Raw genomic sequence first — 22,390 nt, forward strand, 5'->3', positions numbered from 1 at the left:
TTAGGTACGATGTCGTCGGGCCAAAACAGGCCGTCGCGGAGCACCGTCTGTTCCATAGACCAACAGGTCTGATCAGGAGCATAGCCGGCAGGGTGCTGGTTGTCACCCGACCAAAACACATCGTTGTCTGTCAGCATCTGGTCTGCAGCAGAGTAGCGGGGCTGTAGGTTAGTGTCGATCATCTCATCGGGAGTAGAGTAAGCGTTGTTGGCTTGAAGGTTAGCCGGCCAAACAGGTAGTCAGCGGCGGACGTATGTTCCATTCCTCCGGAGCTTGGTTCTTCGGAGCGCATCAAAATGTCGAGGACTTCTGCCACCTCAGAGGCCGAGAGAACAGGGAGACGACCGGACCAGCTAGCACCAGCTTCGGTAGGGTAAGTAGTTGAAGACATCTCGATAGGTTTTTAGGTTAATGTAGGCTGTGGAAAAGACCTCTGTATTTATCCCCACTCACTTAGGGGTGGTTGCCTCCCAGTTTTCTTCCTTCTCCTCTGAGCATGAATTATTCAACATGCTAAACTCCTCCTCCAATTGTCTTTTAATTCTTTTCATCTGGTCAGACAGTTTCCCTTGGTAAATAGCTTCATCAATATTTGGCATAAGAGCTTTAAAAAAAGTCCAGTCTTTTATAGAAAAATTAATTTCACTCACTCGCTCCTTTATCACATTTTCTTTATCTTCCTCCTCTTCGTGACCGGCCTCGTTATATTCGGGAAGGATAGGCTCCTTCTTGGAAACAGCGATCGTGAGCTGTCCCTCAGCATTTCTTTTCACCTCTACCCGGCACAAAGCACAGTTAGAATCGTACCAGCCTGAGCTGAAGCGTGGTTCCCGTAACTCCCGTAACATTCTTCTGGACACCCTGTTTGCTTTCTTAGGAGCGTTCACAAGACCATCCATTCTGTTTGCTTTTGTGTGTGTCGTGGCATTTTCACTAAATGACTAGAATTTTATACAAGAACTCTTTCGTCTCCTCCCACAGTCGGGGGTGAGAGACACGCCTCACCCCTAACCCTATAGGCGGATTGAGAGATAAAGGCGTACCTCGGGGGCGTGAGTATTGTTAATGGGGCGTGATAGGTGTCCGATTTACGAAAGACCCACCCTAAAAGGTGTGGTTTAGAGATGATCAATTATGACGGTGGTCCAACCCCCAAGGGGTGGGGTATAGTTCATATTTTTATACTTTCATAAATTTTCATATTTTTATATTTACATAAATTATATTTTTATATTTTCATATTTTCATAAATCCTATTTTCATATTTTTTTATATTTTCATATTTTCATATTTGGGGGCGGGGCTTAAAGTCATCAATCAATCTAACACCTCCTTTGACAGTTGCTTTCTGTATGTACTACTAATGTATGATATTCCAGCTCTCTGCACATTTAGAATCCTTAGATTTATACTTGATACCAAAATTTCATGATGAAATTCATTAAAGTATGTATATTGCATTTTACAGATAAATCGTTAATTTAAATAATGAATACTGTTAATAATTATACATGTGGGGATGGCTCAGTAGAAGAACGGTAGCGCTGCTGCCTCTCAGGGAGTCATGTCCCTGGTGTTCCCTTGGGGATTTGGTGATGCTAAAATAATGCCAGTGTAGGTGTGTACTTGTGTTCATCTTGCAATGAGCTGATGTCCCATCCAGGGATTGTTTCTGCCTTGCACCCGATGCATGCTGGAATGGGCGCATCCCTGGATTGATGGATGTAATCATTAAACATCCATCTTTTTCAGAGATATTGTGGCAAGGTGTCCTTGGAATTTAATGAATGTTTCAGGCGAGTTCACAACACAGGGAAGCCAAACGTTTTCTCAACAACTGGAGTGTTTTTCTGCCCTTTCGGCCATATGATCTTACCTTTTTTATTCTTACTTATTCTTTAATATTATTACCTAATCTTAATTGTTTTTTTTTTCTTGTAAGTTCCTTTTGTCATTTTGTAAAGCACTTTGAGCTAAATTGTTGTATGAAAATGTGCTATATAAATAAATGTTGATGTTGTTATATTATTGCTGCATTGTGCTGGACCCTTCTAACCCCATTCATGGATTCTTCATCCTTTTACCATCTGGAAAAATTTATTAGAGTCAGAGCCAGATCTTTGAGGTTATATGATAGCTTTTTTCCCTCAGGCTGTCAGTCTCCTCAACATAACACAGCCCCCAATGATCCTCCACCCTACCCTATCTTAGATAATGAGTTCTTATTCCAGTTTATTCACAAGTCACTTTATTATGTGATATGTCATAAAATCAGTCACTGCACCTCTTACTTAGTTACTTTATCACATCAAAAGATCAATCTGTAATAGCGCTGACAAGCTGCATCAGTCCATGATGAGTTACCCATTGTATGAGCTGGTATTCTGTCACCAGCCTTTGAAAACGATAAGACTGCAGTGCTGTATGGTCCTATTAACAACAGCAAGCCACTTAAAAGAGCTATGTAAAGTGCAACAATTAATTCTGATACTCGTTGCACTGTGGTGTCAGGAGTGGGACAAAAAGAAGACCAACCATCTAACTCGGCAACACCCTGTAACAGTCTTCTTTGGCTCTTCAGAAAAGTTGCTGCGGAGTGTTGACTTTAATGCCCATTGCAGCATTAGGGGGAACATCTGAGTAGGAGACATCTGAGAGATTGCTACCTCTGCAGCTCCACCATCACTTCTCCATGTGCTAAGATCCACAGGCCTTGGTGTGTAGATGCTGGCAGAGCTACTGGTTCATGGAGCTGGGAAAAAGTGTGGCAAATTGAGCTGCTACTGAGCCCAGGTAAGCCATGTGAAACAGAGTTAGTGGTGAAAATGTGCAGGCAAAAGATGAAACAGATTTTAGGGGCATTATGGTGCAGCCGTGGAGGGAAAGTCTCAAAGTTGAGAGCTAGACCTGGAAAGGTGTTTGCAGTGTCAACTCAGTGAAGGCAAAGTATGACCAGGGGGTGGTGGAGCGTACTGACCCTTTCTCTCTTTCCACTGCAGACCGATTACAGAAATTCTGCCTGGTCCCTCTGACATCACTTCCGTTTCTGGCCCTGATGACATCACTTCCTATCCTCTGCTTTAAAACCACTATCTTTGCCTCAACAAGACAGTTCTGTTTTGGTCTCAAATCTGTACACATATATACTCTATACTCAACTCTTTTGCAGCCAGGAAAAATTATACGGGTGGCTGCCCCAAACCTTTTATCGACTATTCTGTCTCATCTTTGACAATGCATAGCTCCCTTCAAAACATTTGTTCATTCTTTTCTGATTCAATATAACTATAGCTTTACAGTAATGTCAGTAATGAATAGCACTATATAATATACTGTACATTTGTAAAATTGTAAGCAAACAGACAAAAACTTAAAAAGTTACTGTGTATCCATGCTACCCTTTTATGCCCAGTCAGAGGATGCCCACCTCCTGTCACACTCTCCTTTACTGTTAGATTAGAATATACATAGAGATTTCCATAATATATCAATCGTAACCCTTCTCTGGTACAGCTGTTTATCCATATAGCACAGCTTTATAAATTATTTATACTCACAAAATGAAAATTACATGCAAAAAGTAAGAAAGTAAATAAAGACATATAAACTAACACACAAACAACTTACATATAACCTGTGTACTAGATTGAAGAGACTGACAAGGAAACGATGTAGGCAAAGAAGATTGTTTCTGCTCTTTATTGTCTGACAAAAATACCTTTGGATCTACTGCTTGAAGTGATTTTATACTTTCACTCTGAGCAAGCATAGACCCAAAACATGGCACTGACACAGGCATGCTGACTGGCACCACCTCAGGCTCACTATAAGCTTCTTGCATCTATATGGCTGAGTATTCCATTTTCTGATTGGGTAAAAAAATATCAGTAAGATACAAACAGCCCTTTGAATGGCTGCTACATGAATCAACATGTGCCATTTTCACAGCCAGGTGTTATGATTTTAGGATTAATTACTATCAAAAAAGGCCTAAAGCAGGGGAGGCGAACTCCAGGCCTCGAGTGCCGCAGTGGCTGCAGGTTTTCATTCTTACCATCTTAACCATCTTCTTAATTAGTGACCAGTTTTTGCTGCTGATTACTTCTTTTAATTAACTTGACTCAGGCCCCATAGTTGTTTCTTTTTCTTTAATTAGCAGCCAAACAATCATGAGACACAAAACAAGCCACCACACAATATCTGAAATTAAAGAGAGGCGATGGTCTTGGTAAGGTCGATCTCTCAGGTCACCAAAACATTTTGACGGTGCTCTTAGAAAGAACAGAAAAACAACAGTTTTCGAAATATGTGCTGTGGCAGAACGAGAGCAGCAACAAGCCACGGAATTAAATAATGGGTTTAATTAATAGCAAGAAGACCCGGTTTAGCTGGTCATCTGTTAGCTCGTTTCGCATCTCATTTCTGCTTGGCTGCCATTTAATGAAGTAAGGAATCAGTTCAGAGGGCTGAACTCTTCTAACAGGGCTATTAAAGTGATGGGGAAAAAGTTAATTAGCAGTGAAAACTGGTCACTGATTAGGAACAGGGTTAGAATGAAAACCTGTAGCCACTGTGGCACTCCAGGCCTGGAGTTCACCACCCCTGTCTTAAGGCTTAAAAAGCACAATATGTGAGTGGGAAACTGTCAGTCTCTTAGCTAGAATCCTGCATGGTTCTCTTTTCAATGAATCACACTCAACTAGTGCCCACAACAATAAAGCTGCACCTAAAGTGCAGTCCCAAAACAAAAGCCAGTTGGTTCTGCAATCCAACTTGACCTAATTCCAAACCCACACATGTTTAATACTAAGGACAAGTATAAGTGAAAGATTGCCAGATTACTTATTTTAAAATTTTTACTAATTTAAAGTAATAGTTTAAAATCATCATAGTCAACACTTTTAAAGGTATACAGCAACAGACAATGTAATGTAAGTGATCATTCTACATCAGCCTTCGTGTAGGATGACAGGGAGGTACAAAAATGTAGGGCTCTTCTGCCTCTGTACTAGAATAGAAATGATGGTGGCTTGTCAAGATCTTACACTTAATTGCTTTTGTGCATATTGGCAGATTTATTATTGTCACTATTCAATGGGAGACATGCAAGCCTTTCAATGTACAATGTACATGTTAATAAATTTGAACTTAACCTCAGATATACCTAAAGATCTTTGTTTACCATATACAGTACATATACATATATGCAAATTGACGCCTTAAACAGTCACTTTGAAATGTACAAAGTATTATTAAGTTAAAATTATTACAGCAAAATAGGTATAGTGCTAAAAAGGGTAAAATAGCCCTACGTCCCAAAAGATAAATGGTATGTTAAGCAAATACTCAATGATTTTAAGATTATACAAAGCGAGAGAGAGAGAGAGAGAAATTGCTAAATTTAAATTAAGTTAAATCAAATAAATCAACTAGGCCAGATTGTCAGGAAAGTTAAATATGATGTATATGAGCACTTAAAGGAATACTCTACTTAAAAAATTATATGTTTTATATGTGTCTTACCCCATGTAGCATGTAGTGATGGTTAAGAAAAAAATTTAATCTCATGTTTTCATGCAGGATGGAGAAATGTAAAAAAATATTATGATATAATCCAGGCTAACAGTGATCAATGCAATACAACAGCAAAACGTCAATAAATTAAAAAAAAAAAATCTCATTTTACTTGTATCACATAATTCACATGTCAGCTATGCAGTCATATGTTCAAAATGTGCAAAACACATGCTTTTTGTTAAAATATTGCTAAATGGAAATTTCCGAAAAAAATCAGTGTACATCATAAACAAGAACCTAAAGCCACATTCGATTGACATTTTGAGATGAGGATCTACCTCTTCCCCTCATTCAAGAGTCCTGTCTTCAATTAATACATAATAATTTTGAGCATATTAATGTACATCTGCCATGTAGATTAATCAACATTAGTAATGTGATATGAGTCATAAGTAAAGTTGAGTTTTTCCATGCACCTTTTTCACATTTTTTACCATTGCACAGCATAGGTCACTATTAGCTTCTATTACATTATAAACTTTTTTCTCTTTATTCTGCATGAAAACATGAGATTAAAAATTCTTCTTGTCCATCAATACAGATCACGTGGGCTAAGTAACATATATAAGTGGAGTGTTTTGTAGAGTTCCTTTAACACCTATTTTCCAGAAATTACTGCATAACGAGGAAATTCTGTAACTGGACTGATGCTTTTCAATAGCAAGCTGAACTTAAATAAAAGTTTATGAAAAAAAAATTCTTCACATGTAATTTTTTCATGAAAAAGCCTCTTCATTGAGATGGATTGTATTACATTTCTTGCTTGTTATATTAAGTAATGATAAAACAGAATTTATGTGTTATTTGCAAAGCAAGTATGTCTTTATCAATAATTATTGACTGTATTGACTGGTTATCTACACCCTCAAGAAAACTAATCTGAATTAAAAAATGAAACCTCAATATTACAATTGCACTCAGAAAATACAAACAGAAAAGATACTGTGGTATAAATACGCCTATTAACAAAGTGACATGCATTCTGTATATGAACAATAGGGTATATACACACTTATTACAAAGCTCTGTTGTGTAGCTGTTAACTAGAGTGGCGAAGCCAATTACGACCCAGATGAGACAAACCAGGGACATTACAATAGAGCATGCTATTGTGAATATACTCTGGGCATTGTTAGTTTGTGAAAGGGTATGAACTTTATCACCACAACTTTACTATGAGAGTACAGCAAGAACAATAAATCTCATATCAAAGTGTAATGTATGAGTTACAATATACTGTACACACTATTAATAACTATAAAAGTGTATACAGTTTTTACTGAACACAGAAAATTACTTCATAAAGATGTCTTCAAATAGTTTAACACTAATTGCAAAGTTATCATATAACAATATATTTTCAAATAATGATTATAAATGTAACGTTTGAGTACTAACGTCCTATATTTTCTAATTTTTTTTATTGTCACCTGAGAGTAGAGCAAGCCCAGAACAATCTTTATGATACTGGATTTAGATAGATTGAGTTCACTCTATTAAACTAGAACCTTGGAAGAAAATTAACCTGGATGCTGTGCAGATTTGAAAATTAAAAAAAATAAATAAAAGAACTGTTAAGCTTTTATTTAAATCAAAATAATAGAATTTTAAAGACCTGCCTTAGAGCTTAACTAATACTGCAAATAACTTTCATTACGGTTACTGCGGAAACCATTTTAAGGTGCAGTCTCCTATTTACACACATACAAGTTAACTACAGAGGTACATTTGGTGGCATACATAAATTTGGGAAAAACTGTAACAGAAGTAACACTGTGACATCAGTACATAGTAAAAGATGTAGTATCTGACACCTTAGAGATGACACTTCTGAGAGGAAAACAAATTATCCATAAGAGAGTTCAACTGACATATCAATTTCAAATTTCAAACTGCAACGGTAGAGCAGAAAATTCAGCTTGAGTGCCTGAACGTTTCAGGCAGTAGCAGTAGCAGTCTGTTGTTATTCCTTAATGGTTACATCAAACTTGTGGATAGTCTCTTACATAAATATGAAACCAGGAAACTGTTAAACAAATATGAATTTTAGGCATTTGGCAACATACAATAAATCTTTATAACTCAGATACATAAAAATTGATTGGCCGCTGACTGGCATGAGTACAATATTGTTTTCCTTATAATACCGTTGTGTAATTGTTTTCAACAACAAGAAACAAGAGCATAAAAAGAGTTAGACCGTAATTCTCTATTTAAACCAAAATAATTAAAGTTCAAATTTACTGCCATGTGTACATTGTAAAATAAAATGTTTACTTGTAAATCTTATCAGATTAATGATAATTATACAATACAAACATCAAACACACACACAAACCTTTTAAGCTGCATTACTGTGACAACTAAAAAATAATAACATTTTAATCAGAATGTGATGGCCAGGATACTGCAGAGTGTTAATACTTTTGAGCATAGAAATTGTATTAAATAATACAGTAAATATACAGTATTTCCATTTGCCTGCAATATGTTATTATGAAGCACACCACCAAAATAAAAATGTATGCCATCCTACACTGCCATCTCAAATACTCCCTGAACTCCTCACTTTCACCTGCATTGGTTTTCTTACCCATTACCAATTTGTAATGCAGCCTCATTACTCAATTCAGTCCTTGGAGGGTAAGAGTGGGAAGAGGATTCCCATCTTAAATATGTTGCTACTAACCAGTTCCTATATTGTACTAAACCAGAAACAACAGCAGGATTTATACACACAATTGCAGGAAATCTAACAAGCTGAATATGTTTTTTCTGACCTGGCTTGTTAGGATTTTCCTCTTGTATTTATTTTGAAATGTTGTTGAAACATCAATTAAGTAATTGTTCTTTATTACTTATTGTTATGCTGTATGTACTCTTGTCAGCCTTTTTAATTAGCTCTTTCCTGTCACTATCTAATATAATAATTGCTGCATTTATGCAAACATCTTGCTTAATATGTGAAAATCTTGTAGTTATTAAGTAGACAGAAACTGCAGTTAATGATTTGCATATCTTGTCATTGATTTGCACGTGTCTTATATTTAATTTTCTTACTTTTAATTCACTTCAGTGTACACAGAAACAAACACACACACACACTCACACACTCACTCACTCTGGGGCCATTTTAGAGTTGTCAGTTAACCTAACCTGCAAATCATTTTGGGGATTTTAATGAAAAAGCATGCTATTCTTGGGTTTTTAATTGGCAAAGCAGTCTGATTGGTACAAAAAAAAGAAAGAATTTCACTAATCTGATTAGACATTCTTTTGATGTCAGACCCATTTACAGATGTAATGATGCAAATTATGTGTGTAGCTTACTAAGAAACACTACTTTTTAAAATAAACATAGGTAAAATATGAATCAGTAAAATCTTGGTCATAACTTTTTTAAACTCCTAAAAAATATGAAAAATATGAAAATCTGCTGAAATTTTCTTTATTGACACAATAATGGCACCTTCAGTTCACTTCACCTTGGAATACCATTTTACCAGTTTAAGTTTTATTCTTACATTTTATCCCTTTAAACTTTTTGCTGAGAGTTTAACCTTCAAGTTTGTTTGTCACTACTGCTCAGAAAAATGTTACCAACTCTGTTTGGATATTACTTTTTCAGTCCACATCTTCATTAGGTCTGACTTTTCTGTGGTTCTTCTAAATCCATTCCAACACATGTTCTTTACAGATGATTGTTTTTCTGTTCACTCCCAGAAACATTCTTTCTATAATGTGTTTCTTCTTGTGGTTCTTTGCTAAGAAACGTGGGTAGCTGCATAGCCACTGTTTGGTGACTATTGGGAGCTCAATCACATTACTATGATTAGTAATTTATTTTATTTTGTCCACTTGTTAAATGCTGTCCTTAGTGATAGTCAATCAGACTTTATATAGTCCTTGACTTACCTACACATTCTCAATTTAATCATTTTGTGTTTTTAGTAAAATGCAGGTAGGTAATTTCAGTTGGGGTTATCCATGTGGTTATGGGTGGATTGTTATGGCAGTATGGGATGGAGTTTTGAGCCTAGAGGCTTTTAGCTGTATGGGTCAATGAGGCTGCCAAATGCCACACTACTGTACTTCTGTTTTTATTTTCTCAAACAAACTGGGGTTTATGATCCAATATCAATGAAGAATGAGACCCATGCAAACAAAAAAACTTCTCTAATAAAGATTTCAGCAGGTTTGCATGCAAGGTTTCCATAATGGCATGAAATTAACACATTAGAAAATCTATTCATTATTCGGACAGTACTTCCTTCAGAATTAGGAAAATTTGTAATAAAATTCATAGATAGGGCCTCTCAGGGACAAATCAACGAGAGTAGCTGCAAAGGCAAACCCTGATCAGGCTTTCCTTAGCTGCAGGTCACACAATCATGTACAATACCATGCACATCTTTTTAATTGGCTCTAGTGACTGAAGAGTAGTACATACAGAAAGCAACTGTCAAAGGAGGTGTTAGATTGATTGATGACTTTAAGCCCCGCCCCCAAATATGAAAATATGAAAATATGATTTATGAAAATATGAAAATATAAAAATATGAAAATATAAAAAATATGAAAATAGGATTTATGAAAATATAAAAATATAATTTATGTAACTATAAAAATATGAAAATTTATGAAACTATAAAAATATGAACTATACCCCACTCCTGGTGGGGTTGGACCACCGTCATAATTGATCATCTCTAAACCACACCTTTTAGGGTGGGTCTTTCGTAAACCGGACACCTATCACGCCCCATTAACAATACTCACGCCCCCGAGGTACGCCTTTATCTCTCAATCCGCCTATAGGGTTAGGGGTGAGGCGTGTCTCTCACCCCCGACTGTGGGAGGAGACGAAAGAGTTCTTGTATAAAATTCTAGTCATTTAGTGAAAACGCCACGACACACACAAAAGCAAACAGAATGGACGGTCTTGTGAACGCTCCTAAGAAAGCAAACAGGGTGTCCAGAAGAACGTTACGGGAGTTACGGGAACCACGCTTCAGCTCAGGCTGGTACGATTCTAACTGTGCTTTGTGCCGGGTAGAGGTGAAAAGAAATGCTGAGGGACAGCTCACGATCGCTGTTTCCAAGAAGGAGCCTATCCTTCCCGAATATAACGAGGCCGGTCACGAAGAGGAGGAAGATAAAGAAAATGTGATAAAGGAGCGAGTGACTGAAATTAATTTTTCTATAAAAGACTGGACTTTTTTTAAAGCTCTTATGCCAAATATTGATGAAGCTATTTACCAAGGGAAACTGTCTGACCAGATGAAAAGAATTAAAAGAAAATTGGAGGAGGAGTTTAGCATGTTGAATAATTCATGCTCGGAGGAGGAGGAAGAAAACTGGGAGGCAACCACCCCTAATTGAGTGGGGATAAATACAGAGGTCTTTTCCACAGTCTACATTAACCTAAAAACCTATCGAGATGTCTTCAACTACTTACCCTACCGAAGCTGGTGCTAGCTGGTCCGGTCGTCTCCCTGTTTTCTCGGCCTCTGAGGTGGCAGAAGTCCTCGACATTTTGATGCGCTCCGAAGAACCAAGCTCCGGAGGTATGGAACATACGTCCGCCACTGACTACCTGTTTTGGCCGGCTAACCTTCAAGCCAACACCGCTTACTCTACTCCCGACGAGATGATCGACACTAACCTACAGCCCCGCTACTCTGCTGCAGACCAGATGCCGACAGACAACAATGTGTTTTGGCCGGCTAACCTTCAAGCCAACACCGCCTACTCTACTCCTGACGAGATGATCGACACTAACCTACAGCCCCGCTACTCGGCTGCAGACCAGATGCTGACAGACAACGATGTGTTTTGGTCGGGTGACAACCAGCACCCCGCCGGCTACGCTCCTGATCAGATCTGTTGGTCTATGGAACAGACGGCGCTCCGCGACAGCCTGTTTTGGCCCGACGACATCGTACCTAACTCCGGGTACTCTGCCCCTAACAACTCTCCTTCAGACCCACCATCTTGGCCGGATCTTCTGATGCCCTCAAACGACCATATCTATTGGCCCGAACCTCAGTTACCCGCCCCTGATGATATGTATTGGCTGAACAGTCTCCTGGAGAACCGTGCTGTACCTGACCATTTTGTCCGGGCTCGGGGGAGCCTAACGGGCGCTGAGGAGATAGCCGTGCAGGCCATGCGGCAAGAAGAGGCCATGGACGACCTGGTAGATGCTCTGTCCGCATGGAAGCCATCGTCCCGGTATGCTGATTATGAGAGTATGGACATTGAGCAAACTGACGGGCCCCTGGGTCAAACACTTCGAAAGACTCTGAAACTGGTCAAGAGTTTGATTGCGGCTCTGCTGGACATAATAGTCGACCAGGACCTAAAAAGCACCTGTCATGGCTGTTTCATAGATCACCCCAGCCAGACGCAGCATACGTGTCTGTTTGAGCCTGACTCTGTTTATCGGGTTGGCCGCTTTCAAGAGGATCTGACTGTTTTCCGCAAACCTTGGCTCAGGAGCCTGGTCATAAAGACTCTGGGTTGCTTCAACATCTTTCCGCCTTTTCACAAGGTTCATTCATTTGTGCAAAATGCCGTCGATGAACTGGAAAAAGAACATTCTATTAGCGAAGCCATTGTACAAGCCTTTCACAACATGGACGATCCCTCTTACTCGAAAATATGTGAAATAGCCGATGCCTTTTCTAAAAGACATTTTTCTGAACCGAACACGACCGATGCACCTTTGGGGTTTTACGGGGAGTACGACTTAGAAAAATCAGACGAAATGTCTGAACTCAATGTTCCTGTTCTATGAAATGTTTTAATCATGTTTTTTAATACTGCCGTTTTGAAATTTTAATAATGTTTTTAATCATGCTGTTTTGAAATTTAAACAATGTTGTTTTGAAAATTAACAATAAAGACTCATTTGATTTTTAAACCATTGACATTTTTCTTTCACCGTCGGCGATGGAGGGTTACTTGAAAAAAGTTTATTATAACCCGGCAAATCCTGGTAGCTTTGGGGGAAAAGACTCTTTGAAAAGAGCTCTTGAGGTTTCGGGTCAGAAAAGTAATGAACAACAGGTGTCGGATTGGTTATCCGGTCAATATGCTTATACAATTCACAAACCCGCTAGAAGGCATTTTAGGAGAAATAAGGTTTATGTATCCAATATAGACTCGCAATGGCAGATGGATTTAGCGGACATGACAAATGTGTCCGAGCATAATCTGGGTTTTAAATATTTGTTAACCTGTATTGACGTACTTTCTAAGTACGCGTGGGTATGACCCCTGAAGAACAAAACAGGTAAGGAAGTGACAAGAGCCTTCCAAGACATTCTGTGTGCCGGTCGAACTCCAAAGAAGCTCCAGACCGATAAGGGCAAAGAGTTTTTCAACCGAGATTTTCAAAAACTGTTAAAGAAGATCGGAATAAAACATTTCACCACAGGAAACGAATTAAAGGCCTCTGTGGTGGAGAGATTTAACCGCACACTAAAATCTAAAATGTGGAAATATTTCAGCGCTTATAACACGAGAGCCTACATCGATAAATTGCTGGATCTAGTATACTCTTACAACAAAAGTTATCATCGAAGCATAAAAATGGCTCCTTCCGATGTTAACACGTTAAATTCCTGGAAAATTTTCAAAAACTTATACGGCGTAGCCAGCCCCCCGGGTCCGCCGCTGTTTAAGTTCAAAGTAGGAGACACAGTTAGGGTGTCTAAAAGCAGACATCCTTTTGAGAAAGGTTATGAGCAAACATTTTCAGATGAAATCTTTACCGTATCTGAACTTGTACCTAGGGAACCGGCGGTGTACAAACTGAAAGACTACGATGGTGAAGAGATTGTAGGATCCTTTTACGACCCTTAATTACAGAAAATTAAAGTCGGATCCACAGACGTTTACAGGATTGAAAAAATACTGGCTAGGAAAGTTAAGAATAAAAAACGACTCATTTTAGTCAAATGGCTCGGCTGGCCAGAAAAATTTAACAGCTGGATACCGGAGAGCCAAGCCCAAGATGTTCAATAAAATCCAGAACGCTCCTAATCGACTCTTCATTCTCTAGCGGTATACCATGGAGCGCAAAAGTTTTTTTGTGACTCTACCGAGCAACGCTTCCTCAGACATTTTCCCTAACAACACAATTTCCAATTTCACAACCAAGCTTGCTAAACCCATAGAATTAGAAGGTTCTTGGGAAGTCGGTCTAGCCGAAATTCAGTACCCACATACGTGGAATACCATAGACAAACCGGATAACGAATTCTACGTTTCAGCTCCAGGGGTAAAAAAACATTACTACATTCCATGCGGATATTACGAAGGTATTCACGACCTACTGTCTTTTATGAATTCGACAACCTTAAGCCTGCCCACTTTGACAGATGTTGCAGCTGGATTTGTCCCTTCCGAGAGCTCTGCGAAATTCAGTTTTAATGCTGTGGAAAGAAGAGTCTACGTGGGCAGGCTTAAGGTTGTCGAATTCATAAAAGACAGTAGGTCGTGAATACCTTCGTGGGTCTGAAGGAGAGTTGTTAGGGGCAGAGTACCCGGAGTTAGGTACGATGTCGTCGGGCCAAAACAGGCCGTCGCGGAGCGCCGTCTGTTCCATAGACCAACAGGTCTGATCAGGAGCGTAGCCGGCGGTGTGCTGGTTGTCACCCGATCAAAACACATCGTTGTCTGTCAGCATCTGGTCTGCAGCCGAGTAGCGGGGCTGTAGGTTAGTGTCGATCATCTCGTCGGGAGTAGAGTAGGCGGTGTTGGCTTGAAGGTTAGCTGGCCAAAACACATTGTTGTCTGTCGGCATCTGGTCTGCAGTAGAGTAGCGGGGCTGTAGGTTAGTGTCGATCATCTCGTCGGGAGTAGAGTAAGCGGTGTTGGCTTGAAGGTTAGCCGGCCAAAACAGGTAGTCAGCGGCGGACGTATGTTCCATACCTCCGGAGCTTGGTTCTTCGGAGCGCATCAAAATGTCAAGGACTTCTGCCACCTCAGAGGCCGAGAGAACAGGGAGACGACCGGACCAGCTAGCACCAGCTTCGGTAGGGTAAGTAGTTGAAGACATCTCGATAGGTTTTTAGGTTAATGTAGACTGTGAAAAAGACCTCTGTATTTATCCCCACTCACTTAGGGGTGGTTGCCTCCCAGTTTTCTTCCTCCTCCTCCGAGCATGAATTATTCAACATGCTAAACTCCTCCTCCAATTTTCTTTTAATTCTTTTCATCTGGTCAGACAGTTTCCCTTGGTAAATAGCTTCATCAATATTTGGCATAAGAGCTTTAAAAAAAGTCCAGTCTTTTATAGAAAAATTAATTTCACTCACTCGCTCCTTTATCACATTTTCTTTATCTTCCTCCTCTTCGTGACCGGCCTCGTTATATTCGGGAAGGATAGGCTCCTTCTTGGAAACAGCGATCGTGAGCTGTCCCTCAGCATTTCTTTTCACCTCTACCCGGCACAAAGCACAGTTAGAATCGTACCAGCCTGAGCTGAAGCGTGGTTCCCGTAACTCCCGTAACGTTCTTCTGGACACCCTGTTTGCTTTCTTAGGAGCGTTCACAAGACCGTCCATTCTGTTTGCTTTTGTGTGTGTCGTGGCGTTTTCACTAAATGACTAGAATTTTATACAAGAACTCTTTCGTCTCCTCCCACAGTCGGGGGTGAGAGACACGCCTCACCCCTAACCCTATAGGCGGATTGAGAGATAAAGGCGTACCTCGGGGGCGTGAGTATTGTTAATGGGGCGTGATAGGTGTCCGATTTACGAAAGACCCACCCTAAAAGGTGTGGTTTAGAGATGATCAATTATGACGGTGGTCCAACCCAACCAGGGGCGGGGTATAGTTCATATTTTTATAGTTTCATAAATGTTCATATTTTTATAGTTACATAAATTATATTTTTATATTTTCATAAATCCTATTTTCATATTTTTTATATTTTCATATTTTTATATTTTCATATTTTCATAAATCATATTTTCATATTTTCATATTTGGGGGCGGGGCTTAAAGTCATCAATCAATCTAACACCTCCTTTGACAGTTGCTTTCTGTATGTACTACTACTTACATTTAATATGTTCTGTGTGGCAATTGCTCCTTGCCACTGCTGTCAGCGTAGGAGGAAGCTCCAGAAACACGTAGCGATTTACAGCTGGGTCAGTTTTAAGATTACGTTTACAACGGTCTACTTTAATGACAAAATGAACTACAAGATTAAAGTTGAAATTTCGAGATTAAAGCTGAAATTTGCACTTTAATCACAAAATAGACCTTTTCACTGTGTCCCTAATTTTTTTTCTCTGTGACTCTAATATGCTGCCCTATATTCTGATGTGGCACAGAAGATGGTATGTGAGACCTTTAAAATATATCACGTCATTACAAAGGGGAATATGCGACGTTTGAACATAAAAGCACCACAAATACATTTGTATGTCAGCATTTTGCTTCACCACATCAAACCAATCATCAAAGATTGAGGCACGCACATTGATCTTGTAGGATCTGCAAAGCGGCTTGCTGTCACATGGTGATAGTAAACAGAGACTCTATGTAAAGTTCCAACTTGAACACACTGTTTCCCCTGATTTTTTATGGCAGGCCGTTTTAACATTTAATCTGTTTTACATGATATCAGCAGTTACAGCGCTGATATCGTTGCTTTTAAATTTGATATCAAGCTTTTGAAATTTGATATCAAGTTGCTGAAATTTGATATCGACTTTTTAAAATTTGATATCACGCTTTTGAAATTTGATATCACACTTTTGAAACTTGATATCAAGCTTTTAAAATTTGATATCGAGTTTTTAAAATTTGATATCACACTTTTGAAACTTAATTTTAAAAAAGGGAGCTTAAATGTTTCCATAGTATGGCAGGTCACTAACATTTAATCCATTTGTCTTTTTATGAAATTTGATATCGAGCATTTGAAATTTAATATCGAGCTTCTGAAATTTGATATCGAGCATTTAAAATTTGATATTGAGCTTCTGAAGCATCAAACATTACAATGTTGATATCCATTTTTAAAAACTTGATATCAAATTTCAAAAGCGTGATATCAAATTTCAAAAACTTGATATCAAATTTCAAAAGTGTGATATCAAATTTCAAAAGCACGATATTAAATGTTACAAACGTGATATCAAAATGACAAAATATGGTATGAGAGTTTAAAATTCATATATACAGTTAGGTCCATAAATATTTGGACAGAGACAACTTTTTTCTAATTTTGGTTCTGTACATTACCACAATGAATTTTAAATGAAACAACTCAGATGCAGTTAAAGTGCAGACTTTCAGCTTTAATTCAGTGGGGTGAACAAAACGATTGCATAAAAATATGAGGCAACTAAAGCATTTTTTTAATACAATCCCTTCATTTCAGGGGCCCAAAAGTAATTGGACAAATTAAATAACTGGAAATAAAATGTTCATTTCTAATACTTGGTTGAAAACCCTTTGCTGGCAATGACAGCCTGAAGTCTTGAACTCACGGACATCACCAGATGCTGGGTTTCCTCCTTTTTAATGCTCTGCCAGGCCTTTACTGCAGCGATTTTCAGTTGCTGTTTGTTTGTGGGCCTTTCTGTCTGAAGTTTAGTCTTCAGCAAGTGAAATGCATGCTCAATTGGTTTAAGATCAAGTGACTGACTTGGCCATTCATGAATTTTCCACTTTTTTGCTTTAATAAACTCCTGGGTTGCTTTGGCTGTATGTTTTGTCCATCTGTATCATGAAACGCCGCCCAAACAATTTGACTGCATTTAGCTGGATTTGAGCAGACAGTATGTCTCTGAACACCTCAGAATTCATTCGGCTGCTTCTGTCCTGTGTCACATCATCAATAAACACTAGTGTCCCAGTGCCACTGGCAGCCATGCACGCCCAAGCCATCACACTGCCTCCACCGTGTTTTACAGATGAGGTGGTCTGCTTTGGATAATGAGCTGTTCCACACCTTCTCCATACTTTTTCTTGCCATCATTCTGGTAGAGGTTGATCTTGGTTTCATCTGTCCAAAGAATGTTTTTCCAGAACTGTGCTGGCTTTTTTAGATGTTCTTTAGCAAAGTCCAATCTAGCCTTTCTATTCTTGAGGCTTATGAGTGGCTTGCACCTTGCAGTGCACCCTCTGTATTTACTTTCATGCAGTCTTCTCTTTGTGGTAGACTTGGATATCGATACGCCTACCCCCTGGAGAGTGTTGTTCACTTGGTTGGCTGTTGTGAAGGGGTTTCTCTTCACCATGGAAATGATTCTGCGATCATCCACCACTGTTGTCTTCCGTGGACGTCCAGGTCTTTTTGCGTTGCTGAGTTCACCAGTGCTTGCTTTCTTTCTCAGGATGTACCAAACTGTAGATTTTGCCACTCGTAATATTGTAGCAATTTCTTGGATGGGTTTTTTTCTGTTTTCGCAGCTTAAGGATGGCTTCTTTCACCTGCATGGAGAGCTCCTTTGACCGCATGTTGTCTGTTCACAGCAAAATCTTCCACATGCAAGCACCACACCTCAAATCAACTCCAGACCTTTTATCTGCTTCATTGATAATGACATAATGACGGACTTGCCCACACCTGCCCATGAAATAGCCTTTGAGTCAATTGTCCAATTACTTTTGATCCCCTGAAATGAAGGGATTGTGTTTAAATCCCTTGCTTTAGTTGCCTCACATTTTTATGCAATCGTTTTGTTCACTCCACTGAATTAAAGCTAAAAGTCTGCACTTCAACTGCATCTGAGTTGTTTCATTTAAAATTCATTGTTGTAATGTACAGAACCAAAATTAGAAAAAAATTGTCTCTGTCCAAATATTTATGGACCTAACTGTATTTGCATTTCAGTTGTCATATCAAATTTCAAAAGTACGATATCAAATTTCAAAAATATGATATAAATTTTCAAAAGCACAATATCAAATTTTTAAATGTTGATATCAAATTTCAAAAGCTTGATATCGACTTTAAAAAGTGTGATATCAAATTTTATGTCTGATATCAAATTTCAAAGTGCTGATATCAAATTTCAAACTCATGATATCAAAGTTTTGAAAGCACAAATCAAATTAAACAGATTAAATGTTAAAATGGCTTGCCATATTTTTTTGCTGGTACTGCAACTCGCCCGCGCGTTGCATTAATTTCTGAGGACATGCTCAGAGGACGTTTCAAATGAACGTTGGGAACGTGTGGCAGCCATAACGTGTGTGCATGAGCATTCAGAGTGTAAAGTATAAACTGTTCTTTGGTAATCTGGTGAATGTGTGATTTAAAGTTTAAGTCAGAGTTGATGATTACCCCTAAATTCTTTGCCTCCATCTTAATTTTTAAACCTAAGTGATCAATTTTATTTTTAATATCCTTGCTATATCGATGTTTGAGAGTCACTAAGGTTTCTGTTTTTTTCTTGGTTAATTTGAGACAATTTTTACTCATCCACTGATACTGATAAGACATTGGATCAGAGAGCCAAGAGTGCCTGGGTCATTGGGCACTATAGATAAATAAAGCTGTGTGTCATCTGCATAGCTGTGGTCTTTCAGCTCACCTTGTGCATTGAGATCATCTGACCTAATGGAAGCGTGTAGCTTGTAAAGAGCTTGGACCCTGAATTAATCCTTGTGGTACACCATATACTATATTATGTGTAACAGAAGTAGAATTAAATTACCACTACTAACAAAGTAATTTCTATCTGTTAAGTAATATTGAAACCAATTTAAGACAATGCCAGAGAGGCCCAATCACTGTCTAAGGCGATTTATAAGAATACTGTGCTCTGTGGTGTCAAATGCTGCACTCAAATCTAAGAGAACAAGAACAGATATATGGCCTCTGTCCACATTAATTTGCAAATCATTTACTACTTTAACCAGCATGGTTTATGTACTATGGTTTGTTCTAAAACCTGACTGAAATTTGTCAAGAATTCAATGCTTATATTATATGCTTACTAGGGGGCTTACCCCCTGCTTGCTTCGCTCGCCAACCCCCTTTGCCTGCGCTATGTGCCAGGCACTTCGCGTCTCTGCCGCTCATGTTGCAAAGAGGGGGAGTGAACACACCCCAAGGAGACGCGGTCGTTCCTCCGAAACCCCCCCTTAAATGGTGATACAGTGGGAAACAAATACAGTTTTTTTTTTTCACGTCCTCTTTGCTCGATCAGCTGCTGGCTTGCTGCTGCTGCCATGCCACGTGATCTGGATCTTGTGCGGCGCTTCGACATTTAAAAGCCTGTACAGCAGCTGTCTTTGTCATCTACTCTTTGTCTTTAATTTCTAGAATTTTACTTAAGAAAGGCATGTTAGAAATTGCTCCATAACTGTCAAAGAGGAGTCGAGATTACTTTTTTAATTAAGGGTTTAACAATTAGATAGCCATTTCTAATCATGAGATCACTATGTCAAATACACTATCAATAAGGACATCTGACACCTCTTTAAAAATGTTATTGGGTCAACAACACAGGTGGAGGGTTTTAACTGAGAAATGATTTTATGTAGTTTAGGTCAATCTATTCCATTGAAAGAATTCAACTCACTGTAAAGGGCATTCTGGGATTCAATTAGATTAACTTGGAGGGGTTGTATTATATTATTTTTAATATCATTTATTTTGTGTTTAAAAAATGTGACAAAAGCTTCACAAGTTGTGCTAGTAGTTTTTAGGAGGCATTCCATTGAGTTAACTAGGTTTAAAAGACGATCAATAGCTGAAAATAAAACTCCTGAATTATTAGCATTATCATTTATCATTTTAGAGAAATAGGACTGCCTGTCAAGGCAGACTGCATTGTTATATTCAGTTATTTTTGCCTTCAATATTTCACAGTGGACTATCAGTTTAGTTTCTCTTCATTTACTTTTTTTTATTTATTTTATTGATTTTATTAAAATCACACAACATTCCATACAAATAAATCAAAAATAGGATTGAAACAAATCATCCGCCACCCCTGAGTTTCTGTCCATTTACGCTCAGCTCTCCGGCAGGTTCTCTTTAAATCAGACACTCTCAGTTTTCCTATGTATAATAGTGCAGGAGGATTTCTTAGCTGTCTTTTCAGGGGTCACTATGTCTACTGCAGCTCTTACTTAGCATTAAAAATTTCCACCTTACTATTTTCACTATTAGTATTATTAAGTACTACAATCTGACTGATTGTTTAGAATATTAGCAAACATTGAGGCTGTAGATGTATCAAAATAATGTTTTTTAACAATACACTTATTGTTAGTTGTAAATATCTATTGTTGGTATATAAATATTGTAAAATGTCTACATTAAATAATATACAAAAATGGTCCAAAATACTGATAACCACTACCTGCCTCATGTCAACTTTTAATCCTTTTGAAATCACTAAATCCAGCGTACAGTATGTTCTACCTTATGTGTTGGCTGGCTGACATGCTGACTCAGATCAGATGAGTGCAGTACGTTCTCTTGCTTTTGGGTACACTGGTTTAACCTGTCATAGTTCGTTGCTATTATAGATACTAAGTCTGAAAATTCCTCAATAAAAGATGCATTATACTGTACTTTGGAGGTCTATAAACAGTTAACACTAGAATCGCTGAAGTTTATGATTTTTTTCATTGGCCCGGACCTCCTTAAATTTTCCTGACATATGCCAAGAACCTTGTACCTCCTTATCACTGAGCTGACATCCCACTTTTAAATAAGTATGCTTTTATTCAAGAATAGAACTGAAGAAAAAGGCATTGCTCAATTGACATGTTGGCTAACCCAACTATTAGTCGGTACAAAATAAAAGAAGTTCTCATACATGTGTGTTTACGCATTTCATTTTCAACCAGTTGTCACAGTAATGCTGTTCTGTCTCAGATGATGCAGTGGAAAGGCTACTGCTTAGCAACCTTGAGATAACAGGTTGCAATCTCATGCAATTATTATTATCATATAATAAACACATACATTTGATGTGAGTCTGTAATATCCTGTGTAAATTTATGGTACTTGTAAAGATGGAACTTGGATAAAAGCAGACATACAAGCACAGCTCAATCATTTCTTCTTGGTGTCTAGTTGGGCAAACAAACACCGCAATGTCTATGGTGGATGTTACTTTTCCTCGCACACAGATATTCACATCAACATGTCATTTGAATGCCTTTTTATTCAGTTTTATTTTTGGATTCTTGAATAAAACTGAATTTGATAGATTTTTTTATTCAGTTTTATTGTTGGATTCTTGAATAAAACTAAATTTGAACATGTCAATTGAGCAATTTGTTTTTTCTTTGGTTTTATTCTTGGATAAAAGCATACTGTAGTTGTTTTGCTACACCTTTTATGAAAGTGTTTATTGGATATTTGGGTTTCAGTCTTCACATATCCTCCACTTCATGTCAATATTATGTCATTGTTACTATAACATGTGAAAGCATTTTCTGTTTTAGCTGTGTGTTCAGCATTTCTTGATTTACATTTCCTCTGTCATTCTATATTTACACAGATCGCTGTAGATACAGAACACACATAAAATGTATGTATTTTGTTACCTATATAATTCCTTAACAATGCATTGCCAGATAAACACTTCAACACAGACTTCAGGTTTAAGGATTGAAGCAGGGTGCTGCCTTCACCTGACTGAATGGGGGCTGGGGGGTGTAGCAGACTGCGTTTGGCTAATCCACGCATTTGCAAAACAAAAGCGGGCTATTAGCACAGTGATAAGAAGCTACAAGCTTCTTGGTATATGTCAGGAAAATTAAGGAGGTCAGTGTCAACGAAAAAAATCATAAGCTTCAGGGATTCTTTTGTTCAATA

The 22,390-nt window shown here is 38.3% G+C and overlaps 1 protein-coding gene and 1 long non-coding RNA gene across 3 annotated transcripts in view; both read left to right on the forward strand.

Annotated features, from left to right (window-relative positions):
* enpp6 (ectonucleotide pyrophosphatase/phosphodiesterase 6) overlaps positions 1 to 22,390 on the forward strand; it is a 126,107-nt gene that overhangs the window by 17,076 nt on the left and 86,641 nt on the right. The window lies entirely within an intron of this gene.
* Positions 64 to 14,676, forward strand: LOC127527977 (uncharacterized). The gene is made up of 3 exons (XR_007935170.1): positions 64 to 167; positions 14,303 to 14,353; positions 14,471 to 14,676. It is a non-coding gene; the product is annotated as an uncharacterized LOC127527977 (long non-coding RNA).

The sequence above is a fragment of the Erpetoichthys calabaricus genome, chromosome 5, assembly GCF_900747795.2.
Source record: "Erpetoichthys calabaricus chromosome 5, fErpCal1.3, whole genome shotgun sequence".
Taxonomy (NCBI): domain Eukaryota; kingdom Metazoa; phylum Chordata; class Cladistia; order Polypteriformes; family Polypteridae; genus Erpetoichthys; species Erpetoichthys calabaricus.